The following is a 17,343-nucleotide window of genomic DNA, read 5'->3' as shown; positions in this document are numbered from 1 at the left end:
CAGGCACTGAAATGTTCCCAAAGTACAGTGCATCAGACCAAATTGGTATCTTGTCCCTGTGCCGAACGATTCCTGGCACTCTGTTGAGTGCTAGTTAGTGTCAGTTTGCTGCTGTGCAGTGTCTCATCCTTGGTTACTCAGAGCCAGGAGCCAGTGCTCTTGTGCAGAGTTAAAATAAATGCCCATGCACCAAAAATGCATGCAGCTGTTTTTTCCACTCATTCATGGCAGTGAAAACCTTTGAATGGTTTTGACTATAACTGTAGTAATGTTAAAAAATGAATTATTTCTGCTCTACAGACAAATACTATCATTTTAAGCAGAATGACCACAGATGACAGATAATAGCATGTAGGATTCACTAGCATTTGGATACCCGTTTTAAAATCCTTTTGTATTAAAAGGGTCACAAGGGGATAAAAACTGCTTCTGACTGCACACTAGATTATCATATATCTTCTTGAATTTATTCATGAATCAGGTGTTTTGTGGGTTTTTTAAGTATCGTGTTAACGATACTTATTCTAACACAATTAGATTTCAGATATTTCTAGTGATACTTTACTTCCACCCTTGATAAATTTGTGTTCAAACTTCTAGTGACTGGGCTGGAATATAGCACATAAATTATGCTTTGAAAAAAAAAAATTAAACAACATTACAAAAGGAGCATAAACAAGAAAATGTTTTAAAGTAAACTTTTCTGTTCTAACTCTTGCTATTGATGTTCCACAATTTGTAATGCAATCAGGTATTTTAAATGGAACATAAAAAGCATGAAAATGTCTGGAATTCTTTATATGGAATTATATATGAAAAGATTTAACAAAACACAAATTATGCTGTGATAAAAATTATGAATTTCTGTGTATGAACTCATACATATCATATTTGACATTAAACAGGGTTTATAGTGCTTCAAGGAGTTTTCAAAAAAAACTCCTCTCAAATTAGAATGAAGCACAGTTTACAATAATAATTATGTTTGATGCTGTAATCACTCTACACCTGTCACTTGCATTTGAAAGGGTTGCAGAACAGCAATTTTGGAGATTTACTTGGACTGTAATATTGAGAACAGTACACTATTTTACTTGGGGGAAACAATTATTTCCATGTTTCATAAGAAGATAACATATTGTAAGCTTTCATTATTCATCTGGCTTAATTCTGAAGGACTCCTTATACATTCGTGTTGATCTTTTATTAATTTCCACACAGCAATAATGGAAATCCAAAAGGACAAAAAGAAGACTTTTTTGCCTTCCAAAAATTTGTCATTATAAAGCCAATAGTGGAGATGCACACTCACAGTCTGGGAACCCTTGCTCTTAAGAACAGCAGTATCCAGAATTTTAGTCAGGTAAAGACACAGAAAACAATGGAAAGATTATATAAGTTACGTATTTTCTCCATGAATTGTAAAGTCTATGGTTATATAAAACTCTATAGGTGAGAAGCGCTTCATTATACACGTGAGATGCACCAATACTCTTCAACCAGCATACATTTCCTGTCCTTGTGTTGGCCCACTAAAATTAATCATAGGTAGACAATCTTACAATACTAGATAATTGTCTATTGTATGCAACAGCAGCGCAGAATACAAAGTAAGTTTTCAATTTGGACTATATATGTGCTTTCAATAGGAAAGGGAAGAGGGCAGGAAGAAAATGAGATGAACTTCGTCTGCAGGTGAAATGAGGACTTTGAAAGCGTAGTGTAAATATGTCTACTGTAGGTAAAGCTGATGTTTTTGTGGGGAACCAAGTGCCTACACACAAAATTTTTTTAGAAGTCTCTACCTCTAAATCTGCAAAATAGACTCTAAGTCTTTTCATTTTACTTTAACTACTTAAAGGCAGGCTCAGTTACGTTCTGTGAGCTATTAAAACTAACAGAGAACAATACCGGAGGATGCTTTCCAATCAGACTGAAATAATAAATCAGGGTGGCTCTGACTTGTACATTAACATAATTGCTGTACCAAAAATTGCTGGTTTTCTTTTTGTGGACCTGAATATTTAAAATGCATTATTTTAAGGTAAAAGCATTGCAACCTAATCTGAAAAAATTTCCAATCTTGTTTTGGTTTTTCCCTTGAAAAATAATAGATTTTTACAAAGAGCTCTTTTTAAACAAGCTCATGGTGACATCTTTGTACCTAAAAGGTATACTGTTGAGAGTAACAGCATCAAAATTTTATCCTGAAGCATTTGAATAATATATTATCTCTTGCTAAATTGACATATCTCCATACCTTCATTTTTAGATTTCAGAACCTGGCACAGTATATTGCAAAATCAATTACATGTTGACAATGTAAGAGAACTTGGAAAAAAAAAAAAGATTTATACACAATCATTGTCAGGAGCAATGAAATTTGTAATCATACTTTGTTCCAGCTTAGGCATACAGCTTTAAAATAAAGAAGATGATCCTCTTTTCTTCCATACTTTCATATAGACAAATATTTAATGCATTTATTTCAGTGACATATTTTCCCAGCAACGACATGAGAACAGTCATTCTATTTTATGCTGAAGTCTACAGGCTAAATGAGTGAAAAGAAAGTGATTATATATTTAGAGATTGGTCATTGAGCTCTTTGAAAAATTTAGTAGAAACTACATTAGAGCAAAGGCATTATGAAGAAGTTATTGCATAGTAGGCTAGAGTATGAGTTTATTAGGTACAAACTCTGTCATAGCAACCCCCTGTTCACACACCATATTCAATTGCAATTGCTCATGGCTCACCCTCTGCCATTAAAAAAATAAGAACAATTTGCTTTGCATGTGCAGGAAATACAAGCAGCTATGCATCATGGAACAGTTATCTGTTGACAATTTGTTTTTCTGTCCATACTTTGAACTCCATACAAGAAAAAATTTTTTTTTGCTAATTTCAAAACGAAAAATGACCACTTTCTTTCTCTCTTGTTTCTAAACCAATTAAAGGTAATTTTTCCAAGTAAAATTATTATTTCTGCAATGTGTTTCCACTGTGGTGTGTTCTGCTCCTTGTCTTTTACTTGTTCGTCAGTCAAAAAGTTTTGATTCTGGTCTCAACAGTATTGAGTATCTGTAAGATTTATCCATGATGATCAGCTATGTCTTTCTATACGAAAATGACACCAAAATTCAGATTGTATTGCTCTCTTTAAATAGGAGTTGATAGTTGTTCAGGATAGTTGTTGTCAATTATACATCTTTCAGTTATACAATTTCATTTCATAAGAATGTAATTTACATAATAAGTGCACAAAGGGAATGTAAGTAACAAGAATGTGTATACCTGAACATATATAAGTCCCTAATTCTTGACAAAATGTAAATTAATATTGAAATAATAGCTTCCAGCCATCTTATACTGAATGTTACCAACCATACTGAGGAGTTAAATCTTAATTTTTTATGTCACATGAAAGAAAAGAGCAGGCACATCTAGGGGTAAAAATTACAAATAAAGCTACTTGAAAAGATATTCCAATGTAACAAGATTGTCTGCTGACATTTTGGAGTTTTCTGTTTCTTTCTCTCTAATGAAACAGCTTGTTTATGGAAGACAGCCAAAGAAAACCATATATAACTTTTAAGTATTGAGAGCTGTACAGTTTGAGACATGTTTTCATAAAAAAATGAAAACATACTTCTATTTAAAAGTGATTCTGTAGTCTTGATTTGATTGTTTCAGTAATAACCTTCCATTCCTCTCCCTCTAAATTTATCATTGCTTGCATAGTCTACAGTGGCAGGTTTACTTAAAACCTCTCTCAGAGAAGCAGTGGGTAAGTCTAATGCAAACTGAAAGACCATAAGACAAACAATGTACTTGGGAGTTTAGCACCAGTGTGTAAAGGGCTGTTACTATAAGACATCTTGTAATTTATTCATCCCTACAAACAGAAGGATGATCTTGCAAATTAAGGCATGAGTTAAAAATAGAGGGAAGAAACAGCTGAGGATAAATGAAAATATTTTTGGGCATGGACATGGACAAAGAAAAGTTGAACTTGGTTAAGCTGTGCATGTCCACAAGGATGTCCTGTGTTTCTGAACCACGGACTTGAATAATTTCTCAACTTAACTGCATCTGAATATGTCAACATGTGACAATAAAAGAACTTAGTCACACTGAAATATAGAGAGCTAATGACTTTTTGATCTGGAAAAGGAAATAGAAGGGAAATAGGAGAGGGTTTAGAACAGAAGGACTCACGCAGCTCTTAGAAAAAGGGATTATAAATGTCTTTGGCAGCAAAAATAAAACAGATTCACCTTGAATGGTCCATTCAGTGAAGTCATGATTTAATTTTCTTTTCTGAAGTTGCCTGTTTATTCTGCACCACATGCTTCTTATCAGGAGGCTTCCATTACTACGTGTGTGCTGCAATTATAGAAGAAACCTATTGAGAGGAGTGATGTTGTGCAGAGAAGCACAATAAGTTTTTTAATAAGAGATTGTGAATGTAACACTGAATTTTTGGCAACATTTGATTTTTAGAATTCTTCTTCTCTTTTTGCAGACAGTTTTAGGAAAAAAAAAATAACATTTTCATTTGCCTTTTTTTTATTTTAGAGAGAAATTGAATGATTTGTTTAGTCTTTATTACGCTTAAAAATGTTAGCAGTGTAAGTTAAAAAATATTTTTTCTTATATACACACAGATCACCCCATAATATGGAAAATCTACATCTGTATCACATTTATTTCCTTAAGGCCAGCCCCAAGGTTAGTACCTGGTAACAGGGTAGTATAACAGTATCTCTCATGTCGTGAAAAAAAAATTGGTCTGTATTGCTTTTAAAGATCTCTTAAGAAAATGTAAAAAAGGAAAAACATTTACCACTTAATCATATCTTATCAGGATTTGTAAACTCAGCTACTGACTGCCAGGTCTCAGATTGGCAAGGCTGAGTCATGCATTACTGTTCTTGGTATCCAGGTCCTTCTTTGTAAGTCATATTCTAAGGAGGATGGGAGTGGGATCATAGCATCACACTTAGTAATGGAAAATAGCCCTTTTGTTTATTTGCTAATTTCCAAATCTGTCGAGGTCACAGATCCACTTGGTCTTGCAATGGAGCAAGTACTATGCTATGTCCAGGCAGAGTTTGAAAAAATCTGTGGTGGAGAGGGTAAAGGAATAAAAGTATTTCAGCCAAGGTACAGAAACTTGCTTTACAACCCCACTACCATAGTAAATAATAAATAATGGCCAGTCTTCACGAGCGAAGATTTTGGGAAAGGTCTTTTACCTTTCCAGCCTGCGCAATGGATTTTTTAGGTGAGACACAGCCTGCGCTGAACTGAGCCCACCCTTTAATCCTAAGGTTCATCTGCCGGGGCCAAGCAAGCTTGGACAATGGCAGTGAGGTCCTCAGGACGTAGGTTTGTTTAGAGTGACCTTCTCATAGATGGATGGCCTCACAGGGCTAACGAGCTCCATCTGCCCAGGGGACTGGGAATCGAACCTGGGTCGCAGCAGTGAGAGTCCTGCATGCTAACCACTAGGCCACCAGGGGTCCCACCATAATAGTTGCACAGGAAAGAAGGAACAAGTGATATCCTAGCCATGTCTGTTAGCTAAACTAACACAGCGAGGCCAATGTTAGGGCTTAGTATAGGAAGTGTCCCAGGGCAAGGAAAAAACAGAGAATGAAAGTGACTTCACACTTGTGAGACTTTGTGTGGGATACTGGTACACTCGGCACACTCACATGCAAGACGGGTACTGACAAACTGAGTAGAGTTCAGCAGAGCAACATCAAACTGGTCAGAGATCTGTGGCATATGAAGTACAAGGAAATCCTGAAAAGTGCATCCGGTTACTGTGAGGCTGGAAAAACCAAGGACAGGGGTGTATGTCTACCTGCTGATTTATGAATTGCTGATTTATGAATTACAGATTTATGATGAGCAGTTGTAAAGAACACAATAGCCAGAACAAGGACAAGAGACAATTGACAGAAAGTGTAGTAGAGGAAATACAATTAAACTTTTTTTAATTTTTTTTGCTGGAAGGGGGAGGGCGGTGAATGGGGAAAGGCAGTAGTTAAGCACAGGAACCAGCTTACCAGAGGAGATGCTGGAATTTCTGTTCCTGGAGATGTTCGTGTCTCAGCTGGGCAAGGTGATGAGCAACTTGCTCTAACATGGAAGCTAGTCTGTTCTGAGGTAAATGTTGAACCAGAAGATTTAAAAGATCATGTTTGACCTGAGCCATTCTCTTATTAGCCTAACATAGATATAATTTTGACCCTCTTAAAACACTGAAACCCTCCATATGGCTATATTAGCAAAATCACTGGCTAAAAAAAGTAATTTTAGGAAAAATAATTGTCAAAGAAGAAAATATCCAAAGACCATTAAGAAATAATTTTTAAGTATTATTTTTATGCAAAAAGAAATTAAAAATCACAAATGAGAACTATTCTGCCAAGTGGTACATTTAAGTAAAATACTTCATGCAGAATCACAGAATCATTTAGCTTGGAAAAGACCTCTGAGATCATCAAATCCAACCTTTGACTAATCACCACTTTGTCAACTAGACCATGGCACCAAGTGCCACATTCAGTCATTTCTTGAACACCTTCAGAGACGCTGACTCCACGACCTCAGTGAGCAGCCCACTGCAATTCTCAACCACCCTTTCAGTGAAGAAATTTCTCCTTATATCCAACCTGAACCTCCCCTGGTGCACCTTGAGACTATGTCCTCTTATCCTGTCACTGGTTGCCTGGGAGAAGAGACTGAGCCCCACATGGCTACAGCCTTCTTTCAGGTAATTGTAGAGAGAAAAAAAGGTCACCCTTGAGCTGTCTTCTCTGCAGTCTAAACAACCTCAGCTCCCTCAGCCACCCATGGTGACACAAAGGAAAATGCAATAACATACTGGCAAAAAGAAAGTAATGATTCATTAAACGTTGTTCAGGCTGTCAGAATCTCATGAGGAAAGATATTTTGTATGCTTCATTAATCTGTGCATATGATGAACCACTGTGCTACACCATGTGTGATCTAGTAGTTTTGAGGAGCAATGAAAACCCCCTTTCTCCTGTTATACTAATAATGACACTACAACATTTGAATGGTTGTATCTACAGACACAATTTCAGCAGCAGCAGTTACATAAAGACCAGGATTTGTTTTGATGCCATCAGTTATGCTTCTAGGAAGATTGCATTTATATTTGTGTTTAGTAACAGTGGGAGTTGTTCCACTTTGTGGTCCTAGGTCTATCTAGCATAGCTGTATATATACCTGAAGCAATGCAAAGAATTATGGAAAGATTTTTGCCATAACTGTATGTTCCAATCCACTTTGATGCAGAGGGGAACCAGGTTCTAAAACATTCCCATAAGAGATATTAAGGCACAAATAAGGCCAGATGCTGCATCCCAAAACAATAATTCAACTTTACTTTGTAACATAAAAGATCAGAGAGAAAGAGGAAGATAGAAAAGTAGAAAAAGCTAAGGGTAACTGTTGAAAGCACAGGGCAGGAGTTATCACCACCAGTAAGTGCTGCTGGCTTGCGGGCTGGGCTTCTTCCCTGGTCACCTTGTATCCTCTGAGGAACAACCTAACTGACAGGATAACAGAGCAGCAGCAGCTCCCGCAGCAGTCCTCCTACAACTGTCCCTGGGCACGGCCCTAAATACCCTCCCTAATTCTAGCCCCCAGATGCCCACTGGCCAGTTCACCAGTATCCAAGCAAAGGTCGCCTGGTACCAAGATGGGCCCTGAGTGTCCACTGGCTGATTCTCCTGTCTCCAAGCAGATCTGCCTGACATACCTTATTTGGGAGAGTAAGTCCTTCCTGCGTTTTTTGATTGTAACATCTTTTTATCTTTTTTGCTCCTCTACCTGCCTCTGATGGCTTGCTAGGTGCCTCCTGGAGCTTTTGCAAATAGCTCGGCTCCTGCAGCAGCCCAGCTGTGGCATCAAGGCTTTTTAGCTCCATGCTTGAGACAATGTTGAGACAGACTCTATCTTGTAATCAGTCCACTACAGTGTAGTAATACCAGTAGTCAAGCCATTTAGTTAAAAATAGCTTCACACAATGAAGCATCTAATTGGCCAGTAAGTGGCAGACACACCTCCTATGCCACTTCTCTGTCCAAGGTGATGTGCTGTATCAGCCAATCTTGTGTCTTGGAACTTGATGCAACCACAGCTGGGTTATTTATGTTTCTCCAAACCATGTGTGTAAACAATTTAATAGCTTTGAAACAGCTTTTTTTAATTGATCTCGAAAGAATAAGATCCATGGAGACCTCTCTAAAGCTTTTGTGTTTTGAATAAATGACAGTTTTGAATAGCTGACATCCCTTTATCAGCCAGTAACTGATCCTTTTAGCTGTGAATTCTTTCATACGTTACAAAAAAACCCCCCAGACTACTTTTAATATTGTTTCAGTAAATATAAAAATTCTGTATCATCTTGTCAATGACAAACACTTCTATCACTGAGCAACAGTTTTCAAGGTAGTGAATTGGTCATACTCCTACATGATCATAGGCAACCAGCTTGCCTTTAGTTTTAAAAATTGAAATCTTACATTGCATCACTTTAAAAGTCTCTCTACTTTCATCTGCTATTTTTTATTGTGAGCGAAGTATACACAAGCTTTCTTTAGTTCCACCTAAACACAAATGAAAAATTTCTAATTACAAAAAACCTCTAAAATTAAAAAGAAAGTAAAGTTCTATGATTAGACAAAAAGAAAGATCTGTATTAGACTGGAGAATGAAAGTATCAGATTTTAAATACAATTATTTCTCATATTAGTGTTCTGTCAAATTAAAGAATGAACGAATGAAAAGAAAAAATACTGAAAATATTAACTGAACATTTCACATGCATTTTTTTCAAAGCAGCCACCCTTTGGTTTTTATCATTTTTGCCATGTCTCTTCCATTAGGGATTTCATATTGATGAGACTGCTGTGCATTATTAATTATATTTTTTCTCCTAATAGTAGCATTAAAAGTGTCAGGAATAATGGATTGCCAGAGCATTAGTAGCACTATATTTACATTATGCTCGAGTGGATGATAAATGGTTGCATCTTACGAATTTAACATTTTATTTAATTTTTCTTGATCTGTTCATAATTGGCTTACTGTTATTATCTTAATATTATGAGTTAGTCATAACAGACTTCACATGGTTTGTTGCCAGAATTATCTCATATTAGCCAGGCTAACAAAACAAAGGGAGAAATCTTTAAGCCCAGCTTTTAATTTGCCAGGAAAATTCTGAGATGGGCACTTAAGAGGCTTAGGACTCATCACTAGGGAAATAAACCCAACCACAACAACATAAAAAGAATCAATACACTTTTCTGTGTCTACAAAATACAGTGGGAATCCTTCCTAGAACAAGGTGTATATATTCCTGGATGTGAAGGAGAAGAGATACTTGTAGTTTCTCCTCTTAGAAGAGAATTGTTTAACGCATAATGTGGTTTAATGCGAAATGTTTAGTGCATAATGTTGTAGTCACCTGTTTCAACAGCTGTTCTCTGAGGAGCTTTTCTTGCCACATAGCTTTTGGTAAGAGTATTTTCCTCATGCTAAATACAATATTTCACCTCTAAAGCATAATATAGATACCAGTATGAAGGTATGTAATATTACAACTTGGAGACCATCTCTTATCAAATAGTAAAAATTGTTCACAAAGCTTAAATCATAATAATATAACAGTGACTTTTTTTAATATTAAGTAAAGAAGTAGGGACTCATAATTAAAGAAGTTTTTATTATCAATTCACTTAGCTTCATAAACATGGCATGTAACTCTAAGACTAGAATTGCAGCTTGTGTTCGTGGAAACTTGGGACGGCTTGGTGGCAGTTTCCTGAGAGACTGAGAAAATAGGCAATTCCTGAGGCTTCAAATGTACTTACTTCTCCTCAGCTACCAGACAACTTATCCGCTAAACTCCATGTATTAAACAAACATACGACTCAAGCCTTGGATTGAAGATACCTCTAGTCTTACACTACGCTGTTACTTCTGACATCCATGCACTATGTGGGATGCTTCTCAGTCTCCCGATCATGATGTACCTTTTAGAGTTCTTCAACAAGGGAGCCCAAGAAAAAAGTGAAAATTTCACTTCACCATACTCCCCTGTGTTGGAGCTAGTGTCTATATATACTGTTTCTGTGAAGGTAGACTTGTCTGACCAAAAAGTGCTGATCTTTCCATAGTTTAAGCTACCTTGTCAGTGCTGGCCTGTTCCTGCCATGAGCTTATTACAGCTTTGGAGACTGGGTACTCAACTGCATATTGGATCATCTGATTCTCCAATAAGTTGCAGACTGTGATTTTAGTTTTACTGTTTTTATAAAGTTATGTGGAAGAGGGGGATAATAAAAAATATTTCACTTCCTACCTGAAATTGCATAGTCAACATCAAAAGCACTAAATGTATGATGATGAGAATGAGCAAAGCATTTTGGGGACAGTCTGTTTCAGTTAACAGATGTTCTATTTAAAAAAAAAATTATTTAAGTCCAGAACTGGCTCCTTCAATTTAAAAGGGATTCAGTCTATGAATATTATCAAACTTTTCTCTCTATGGGGCAGTACAGCTTGAAAATATTTCTTAAGTTTACATTCCTTCTCAGACCATCTGGCTTACATCATGTACAAATAAACATAAAGGAATTTATCTGGCAGGGAGATGTCAGCTCTTTGACCTCATGTGGCAATCTCTTTGTAATTCTGTTTTCTGCTATACTCTTTAAGTGACTAAAAGGTATTGAACATAACTACCATAAATGTGAAATCAGAGACACTGGTTCCTCCTACTCCTCTCAAAGGAAATCTTGCTTCATCTTTATTTCACAGCAGAGCATGTGGTGTTTAAGATAAGGCATTCTACGCAAGACTAGCAGTTTAGTTTTGTACTGGGAAAACAACTCCATGCAGGCAGATGACAAGTGTCATGTGCTTAACGTGTGCACAGAGACTGGAAGCTTCTGCTTGTGCAGAGTTTATTGGTCTCTTTCCTATGTGGGTATTTTTGTGTGGTAGGTGGGCAAGGAGAAGCATTTAACCATTTGGGGGGGTACTTCAGAAACATGATTAGAATGGTGACTGATCAGGCTGACCAATATCTTGCTAGCTCTGACTGCATGACGAGTGCTACTGCGTGGCCAGTCTGTCATGCATAGGGAGGTTCTGCACAAGTGCAGCAAGCCTTGACACAGCCATATCATGCTGAAAGCACCAACTTTCGGAAGAGAAAAATGGGCTCCTTGTGTGAGTATCAGGATGGTTAGGATTTTAAGTCAGAATCTGATACAATTTTCCAATAATTTGATCCAGAAAACAAGGAAAAGTAAAAGCACTGCTAATTTGGAATGACACCTGTAAGACCATCGTCAATGTAATGCATTTGTGCGACATTTAAGGGGCTATTAAACATGATGGGTTGCATAGGAATTGTTGCAATCAGTTTGGAAAGAAGCAACATAATAAGGCAAGCCTACCAGATAACTAGAATATTAAACATTTGCATAATGAAACATTTATTAAGCACTTTTTGAAAAATATGCAAAGTGTGAAGAATACTATGCATTAAATTTGCATGATACAAATAGATGGTTTGGAAAGCATTTAGTACTTAATATAAATGTGCATATATTCACCTTTTTAGCTCCTACTTTTCTGTTCAAAGTTAATTATTCACAATAATGAAAGTAGATCAAATCTTTAAATATAATTTTTGCTTTAGCCAAAAATATCTTGGGCCTGGGAACTGAGAAAATAGATATATTTATTGATTTCATCCTCATTTGTGCAAGTCCAGTTTTCAGTTTAAAAAAAAACTGAGAACTTCTTGAAAATTAGTTGAACTAAGAATAAAAGTCAGGAGAATACCTTAAAATATACAACTGGATATACTACCATTAGATCAATTTCCCTGTCACATACTGACGAAAGGGCTAAATCTTTTACTTTCTAAGTAATCAACTTTCTTAAAACTGAGCATCTTTGTCACACTTCAGAACAGAAATATGTTAAAGTTTCATTCAAGTAAAAAAAATAAATCTCAACTTTCAGCATCTCCCAGAGATCAGTATGGTCAGATAATAATTCTAATTAATCTTTCCTGGTTTTAAGAAATTTATGAACTAATATTTTTTGGAAGTTAATTAACATAAGATCATTCCTACAGTAATTTCTGCTTTGCTTAGCTGAATACTTTCATCAATTTTAATGAAGAAACTGTCAATTTTGGAAGAAGTTAAAACAAATGTATTGTGAAAATATTTTTCACACTGTTGAGGGTAGGTATTAAAATTGATAGTGCATTATATAGTGGGGTTGAAGTAAACTGAAGGTATTGCCAAAACTCTCAATTACTTCATAATATATGAGACTGAATTCAATTTAAAAAATGATGCGGACATAAAAACATTTTAAAAAGCAAAGAAAATGAAAAGCTTTATGGATATGGTTTCTTTTTTAGCTTCTTCCTCATTATAAACAAAAAGAGATGCAGAATTATTTTTATTATTTTCTTTCCTTTTGTTTGTCTAAATAAAATAAATCACCGTGACAACAATTTTCCTATGTGCCTATAGAGGCTTCTTAAACAGCAATACCTATTTATGTGTCACTAAGACTGTCCATTTATTATTTCTCCGGATTATGTGAGTTTTTTTAACCACAGGTCATGTTGGTGTGTCAGCCTTTCCTAAGCACTGTGAGCAAGAGCCTGGCTTGCTTGGGCGGGTGGCAATGTCTGGGTGCTGGACAGGAGGGTGGGTGGTGACACCGGCATCCAGATCAGCCTTGGGCAAGTCCTTGCTTAGCAGGAGAAGTGTAGGCTGGCACAAAAGCCACCATCATCCTAGAGGCCCATATGGGGACAGCTTGAGTTGTTAGTCAGAGGACACAGCATGTTGCTAATTACTGTGTTAAAAAGAGACATTGGTTCACTGTTAAAAAATATGAGGCCAGCTTTCCTTCCTGCTGACAACTTCAGCACTAACTTTGTTGGCAGATTAATTAATGAAACAGATAGCTGAACCAAATGTTCACAAATCCTAGTCACTTTAAGAGTTTCATCAAGTATTATTTTCAGTCCCTTAGCTGCTATATTGTTTCAAACTCTGTAAATCAGAGATAAATGTGAGTAGAAGTCAGAGGTAGCTTTTGTCCTCTTAGTATCTCTAAAAATTACTCACCTATGTAAAAGAAGTAATTTTTCTGTAATTTCTACGTATAAATGCATTTTCTGCATATTCAGATATCTTACATCCTCCTTACCAAAATAATAACTGAGAAATAGCTGTTTTCTTTTACTCATGTAAAGGTTCAGAATTTTTTTTCTGTTCCCAACAAATATCAATAGTAATGAACTAAAAATTATCTTACTGTCATTTGATTTACATCTTACATTCTTTATCTGAGTGTTACAGCTGCTCAGATACTGCTCGTTAAATGCAAAAGAACACATGTAGTTCTTTTGCTTAAACTAGGATAATTTATTTTTTGTCTTATCATTGAAGTATTGAGTAGGGAAAAACATATACTAGTGTTAGGATTTCACAACAAATGGCAAATTAAAATTTATTCAAATAAATTTATGATATTTATATGCTGAGTGCTGTACCTTATGTAAGAGAACCAAAGAAACATTTGCTGAACATTAGTGGACAAAATACTTTTGTGATGTAAACTGGTGAGATCAATTTTCTGAAATGCCAAGAAATGCCAGCTGATGAGCGGGCGTAGAAAGCTTTCATGCGGAGTGCTAAAAAAGGAAAATAAATGTAGTTTTGATTAAGGAAGGCTGATACACTAGGAAGTAAATGCCTCATTTAGAATAGAAATGTAGTGAACAATATTTTTCATAAAAACTATTTTTCTCAAGCTTTCAGTACAAATATTCCCCATTTGTAAAATTAGGTTTAGTAATGTTCATTTTCACCTGGCTTTCATCACCCATAAATGCCACAGACTTTACCTGTATAGCAACAGTACTCAGCAAAATTTCCTGATGGAACTTAACTTTTCTTTTTAAAAATACATTACTTGTGAGATTTGAGATAAATTTAAACTCTTCCGGACAATTGAAAGTCTCATATTTTATTGATCTATTTTTCCATCAGAATGAAGAATCCTATAAAAATATAAAATGTTGGCTCATGTCCAGCTTTTTGTCCATCAGAACCCTCTCAATGAGTTCCTTTCCTAGTTTGTATTCATGTCTGGGATTGCCCTGACCCAAGTGCAGCACCTTGCACTTGACCTTGTTGAATTGTATTGAGTTCCCATGAGCTTGTCCAGGTCCCTCTGGATAGCATCCTGTCCTTCTTTTGTGTCAGCTACACTGCTTAGCTTCATGTCATCTGCAAACTTGCTGAGAGGGCACTTGATCTCATTATGTCTTTGATGAACATGTTAAAGAACACTAGTCCTGAGACAGAGCCCCAATGGACACCACTCACAACCTGCCTCCACTTCCATCCATCCATCCAGTTCCTCATCCACTGAATTATCAAGCCTTCAAATCTATGTCTCTCCAAGGTGGAGATAAGAACGTCCTGTGAGACTGTGTTGAAGGCCTTACAGAAGTCTAGGTAGGTGCCACTGGTCAGTCTTCCCTGTTGTAGCCACTTCATCATAGAAGGGCACAAGGTTGGAAAGGAACACTTTGTTTTTAGTAAAGTAATGTGTCAGACTGCCTCCTTCTCTTGTATGTCCCTCAGCATTGCTGGCATGAAGACCTGCTCCATGATCTTCCCAAGAAAAAGAGGTGAGGCTCACTGCTCTGTAGTTCCCTTGGTCCTCCTTTCTACCATTTTTAAAAACTGGAGTGATGTTTCCCTTGTGTTGGTTTTTTTTTCTAATTTCTATTTTTGTGGGCATTAGGAAAATTGGAAAGGGAAAGTGAAGACATGCAAAATTAAAATTTCCCAAATTAAAAACATAAAAACTATGTCTTAGTTGGCTGCTAAACTTGCTTCAGCAAATAATTTGCCATTTTCTTTGTTAAAATAACATTTAATGTGTTAACATTTTCTGTTGTGCACTCATAATAGCAGTCATTTTTTAATAAAAGCACCATGCTAATATTTTTCAACCTGCATTAAATTTTAATCTATTTGCATTTTTTAAAAAAATTATACAGGTAACATCCAGAGCTTCTTTACATGGACAAGTTATTAGAAATTAGGGAAGAATTCTTACATTCATTTTAATAGTAATGGTTTGTCTTAAACTTTTCCTGGACAAAATAATAGTTATAAAAGAATGAGAAGAGCTGTAGTATAAAGTATGATGTGACTCCAAATACATTTTTTGTGCCTACCAATGTCATAGGATCAGTTGAGCAACTGGTCCAGTTGTACAACTCCTGAGGAATGAAAAGAATGCATTATAAGACAAGTTTTTACATGCCGGAAGTCTCAGACTGCAGAAAGATAATATCAGTAGCATAAATGCTAACATAGTTTTGGCACTTAGGTTGAAAAGAAGAAAAAGACAGTACAATATTTATTATTTCTTTCATAAAGGGATTGTTTTGAAAATCAAAAATAGGAATTATCCTTGAGAGAGGTTTCATAATAAAGCTTCTTTTCTTTTTTTTTTTCAGTTTCATACTTACAACATTTTCCTTTGCTCTCTCAGTGGATGTGACTTTAGATTTAAAGGCCATTTGAAAGTTAGTTCATTATATGGATAACCAAACATTTTTCAAAGATAAGTGCTTAATGTCATATTTATGAAAATTAATATTCCAGCATAAGAGGGGTGGGGTTTGTTTGTTTGTTTTTAAAGTGATTCTAAAATACTCTCTCTTTGTCCAGGGGAAGGGGAAAAGAAATAGCTCATTTTGAAGAGGAAGCAGACTGATCCTCACTCTCTCTTAAATTGAATTCTAATTGTTTTTCCTTTCTAAACCGTAACATTACTTTATCTCTTCTCCTGCAAGAGGTTTGTAGAGTTTAATTGCCTCTATGAGTAACTTCTGCTCAGTGACTCAAAGTGTCACTTCTGAGCAGTGTCTTGTATGACTCCTATGTATTAAAATACCGTCTGCTGAGACATAAAACTGTGCTAATACAAAGTTCCCCAGGAAGACAAAAATGTAGAGAAAAAACAAGGACAAGGGCTTTTAAATGTTTACAACTTTCTCCCTGTTACTATTTTTGAGAAAGTATCAAATGCCTTCTGAAGGATCTGGTTCCTGTTGCTTTTCAAAACTAGGCTTTATCTCTGAAAATCCTTATAATTCAGGATATGATACTTACAAGTTGTCACTCTAAGGCTTCCTCCTACAGTGCCCCAGTAAAAGTCTTGAGGTCACTCTGAGACTTTTTCTTGCTGGTAACACCACTTGTTACGGCACTTCACAATATGACTCTTGATGCCTTTTCCTCCAGCTGCTTCAGAGCTTAATCTGTTTTGCATCCCTCTGCGACTCTCTTCCTTTTTCTTTTATAAGATCTAGCCTCATTAGGCTTTCCACGTTGAAAGAAAGAAAACCTATCATGTATTGGAAACCTATTTTGTTTGTGCAGAAGAGAAAAAGAGCGTATATATAAAGATGCGGTGAATAAAAACAACTAGTATCTTGCGAACTCTTTAGTAACATATAAGAGATAGGGCTAAAATGGTCTTTTAGAGCTAGTCCAAGATACAATCAATTTTTTTAATGCAATTCCTGATATTCATTTGTCAAATTACTCATTACAGCAAAGATTGCACAGCCTTCTGTAGCAGCAATTTTAAATGCCCCATTTTAGACAGGATCTTCCAAAGATTAAGGCAAAATGATTACCTCAAAGAACTGGCCATTTTTCTAGTTTCTCAAATGTATAGATTGAATACTTCTGAATGGTTTTATCATTTGCTAGATGAATCACAAAGAACAGATGCAAATTTTGGTTCAGTATCAGCTTCACATGCAAATATTACTTTGATAGCTAGTATTAGTTCAAAACCAAAGACAACTTGGTGAAGGGCATATTCAGAACAATGCTGCCTAATTAACATTCTGCTTATTTGTAAAGATAAGACATAATTAGCTATTTTGCATGAAAAAATACAAGTCAGATAGTGATTTATCAAAACAATAAAATGAATATTTACTTAGCAGCCACTGAACTGTGTGACAAGTACTATCTCACAAGACCTTGGAGGAAGAACACTCATAAGAAATACTGTCCAGTAATACATGTTTCTCAGTTCTGGGAAATTCTGCTTTATTTTGTAACTTATTTCTGATAAAGCCAAACATGTCTACTTGCAGGAACATCATTTCATGAATGCTCCTCCTTCAGCTGAAACAGTTAAGGTAAA

This window comes from Neopelma chrysocephalum, unplaced genomic scaffold (genome assembly GCF_003984885.1).
Source record: "Neopelma chrysocephalum unplaced genomic scaffold, ASM398488v2 Primary Assembly neopelma1_96942, whole genome shotgun sequence".
Lineage (NCBI taxonomy): Eukaryota > Metazoa > Chordata > Aves > Passeriformes > Pipridae > Neopelma > Neopelma chrysocephalum.
Note: the sequence above shows the minus strand (reverse complement) of the source record.